The sequence below is a fragment of the Trichechus manatus genome, unplaced genomic scaffold (assembly GCF_000243295.1).
Source record: "Trichechus manatus latirostris isolate Lorelei unplaced genomic scaffold, TriManLat1.0 scaffold00066, whole genome shotgun sequence".
Classification (NCBI taxonomy): Eukaryota; Metazoa; Chordata; class Mammalia; order Sirenia; family Trichechidae; genus Trichechus; species Trichechus manatus.
The window spans coordinates 12,912,293-12,915,041 of record NW_004444002.1 but is presented as its reverse complement, the minus strand read 5'-3'; the positions used below and the strand labels follow the sequence as shown (position 1 = coordinate 12,915,041).

General features: G+C 46.9%; 1 pseudogene; it reads left to right on the top strand.

Moving 5' to 3' along the window:
- Nucleotides 1-316: 316 nt before the first annotated feature.
- LOC105756444 (probable ATP-dependent RNA helicase DDX43) lies at nt 317-2,276 on the top strand (annotated as a pseudogene).
- The last annotated feature ends 473 nt before the right edge of the window (nt 2,277-2,749 follow it).

Below are 2,749 nucleotides of genomic sequence, written 5' to 3'. Positions count from 1 at the left end.
GTTCAGCTGCTAACTGAAAGGTTGGCAGTTTGAACCCACCAGGAGCTCCGTGGGAGAGAAGACCTGGCAATCTGCTCCCATAAAAAGTACAGCCTAGGAAACCCTATTGGGCAGTTCTACTCTGTCACCTGGGGTTGCTCTGAGTCGAAATTGACAGCACACAACAACGACATCACACCACTAGAACAAAAGTTCCATAAAGTCAGGGAATAAGTTTGTCTTTTTTATTTTTAATTTTTACCATTGTATCAATAGTATTGAGCACAGTGGTTGATGCAGTGGCCCTCAATAAATGCATGTGTAATGAATAAACTGAATGAAACCTTCCTTCACCAACTCCACCAGTAAATTTGACAATGCCTTTAAATCTTATCCAGAAATTATGAAAAACATACAAAGTCATGTTTTCAAAATCCAACACAAACTCCATCACAGGCATGGGCAATAGTTCTTCTGTGAATAAATCTTATAGGAATAGCCCAAACTGGATGGGGAAGACATTATCATAGTTAATACCTGGATTCATTCATCTTGAATAAGAAAAGGATTGGAATTGGCATCCTAGCCCTTACACCCACCAGAGAATTAGCTTTTCAAGTGTAGGTGAATGGTCTAAGTATTCATATGAAGGTCTTAAAAGTGTTTGTCTACATGGTGATGGACATAAAAAAACCAAACCTGCTGCCATCACATCGATTCCAACTCATCGCGACCCTATAGGACAGAGGAGAACTGTCCCATAGAGTGTCAAAGGAGTAGCTGGTGGATTCAAACTGCCAACCTTTTGGATTCAAACTGCTGAGCTTTTGGTTAACAGTCATAGCACTTAACCACTGTGCCACCAGGGCTCCAGGTGTTGGACACAGAGAACAACAAATTCAAGACCTTACCAAAGGTGTAGCTATCCTTACTGCAACTTTTGGTAGACTGGAAAATCTGCAAATGACTAACTCTTGTCAACCTGTAAAGTGTGACATACTCGATCTTAGACATAGCAGACAATGAAGTTTTTTTAGATGTACTCCCAGACAGGCAGACTGTTAGGGCAAGTGCAACTTGGCCAGACACGGTCCCTCGACTTTTGTAATCTTGTTTGAAACAGCCTATGATAGTACAGGGAGCCCTGGTTGTGCAATCGTTAAGCACTCAGCTGTTAACCTAAAGGTCAGAGGTTCGAACCCACCCAGCAGCTCCAAGGGACAAAAGACCTGGCAATCTGCTCCCGTAAAGATTACAGCCTAGCAAACCCTAGGGGCAGTTCTACTCTGTCACATGGGGTTGCTGTGAGTCGGAATCGACTGGAAGACACACAACGACTATGACTGTATATGTTGGGACTTTGGGTCTGGTTGCTGTAAATACAGTAAAGCAAAATAAAGTCATGCACCACTTAACCTTCACGATGAGTTCTGTAAAATAGGACATCATGTGATTTGGACGTTGTGAGAACACCATATTATTTATAAGGCAGTCCCTGGGTTAGGCGCCCAGCTGCGCCTGCGGTTTCACCCACCTGAGGAGCAGGAGTAGACCAGGACATGACCCGCCGGAAGTCGGAGAGCTGTATCCACTAGATACAGGAGAGTAGCCTTGCTGGGTGTGCAGGGCTGGGAGCCAGGTGGGGGCTGCTCCAGCAGCCTAATCGGGACTTTGCTCAGGTCCGGGTGCAGAGTAGGAGGCGCAATGGGGATGCGGAGTGATGGCTACCGGAGCTGGGTGGGGAACTGGTGCGCAGGTGCCCGGAGCATGGCTGGCGGTGGCGGCCCTGGCTGCTGCCGCTGCCCTATTGGTGTGGCGGCTTCCTAATCGTGTGCAGCCGTGCTGCCTCCCAGTGCCAGAGCCCGAGAGTGCCCTGGGCCCCCAGCAGGAGTGGAGGAGTTGTGACAGGCGCTGCCCTGCAGCGGGAGTGAGGCTGCGTGGCTGCTATGGGATGAATGAAGCCAGAGGATAGGAAGGAGGGCGAAAAGGCTGTGGGGATTGGGGTGCGTCCTGGAGCCCAGCTGCTCGTTCACTCTGAGGGTTTGGGGCCTTTAAAACCATTAGTGGGAAGTAATAAACAAAAGGAGATATGCTTTCCCTTAAAAAAAAAAAAAGCCTATGGGACCACAAACATATATGCAGTAGGATGTTGCCCGAACAGACCTGCGGCCCATGACTATATAATTGTTACCACAGATGAAGAGAAATGTTCTTTTATCCAAATTTTCCTAGACAGCATGTCTCCCAAAGACAAAGCCATCATGTTTGTCAGCAGAAAAGTTGTCACTGATGACTGACCAAGTGATCCGAGTTTCCAAAGCATGCCAGTACAATTTCTCAGGACAGCAGAGAACAGAGAGATTGGGCGAACATTGAGAAAACAAAACAAGATAAAAGCCAGTTGCTGTCAAGCCAAGTTCAACTGATGGCGACCCCATTATGTGAGAGTAACACTGTGCTCCGTAGGATTTTCAATAGCTATGAGTTTTCAGAAGTAGATATCCAGGACTTTCTTCTGAGATACCTCTGGGTGGATTCAAACCACCAACCTTTTAGTTAGTAGCCAAGACCTTAATTGTTTGTGCTACCCAGGGACTCCTGGGTGAACACTGTTGTTGTTAGCTGCCATGGAGTCAGTTCCAACTCATAGCAACCCTACTTACAACAGAATGAAGCACTACAAAATCCTGCACCATCCTCACTATCATTGTTATGCTTGAGCCCATTGTTGCAGCTACTGTGTCAATCCATCTCGTTGAGGGTCTTCCTC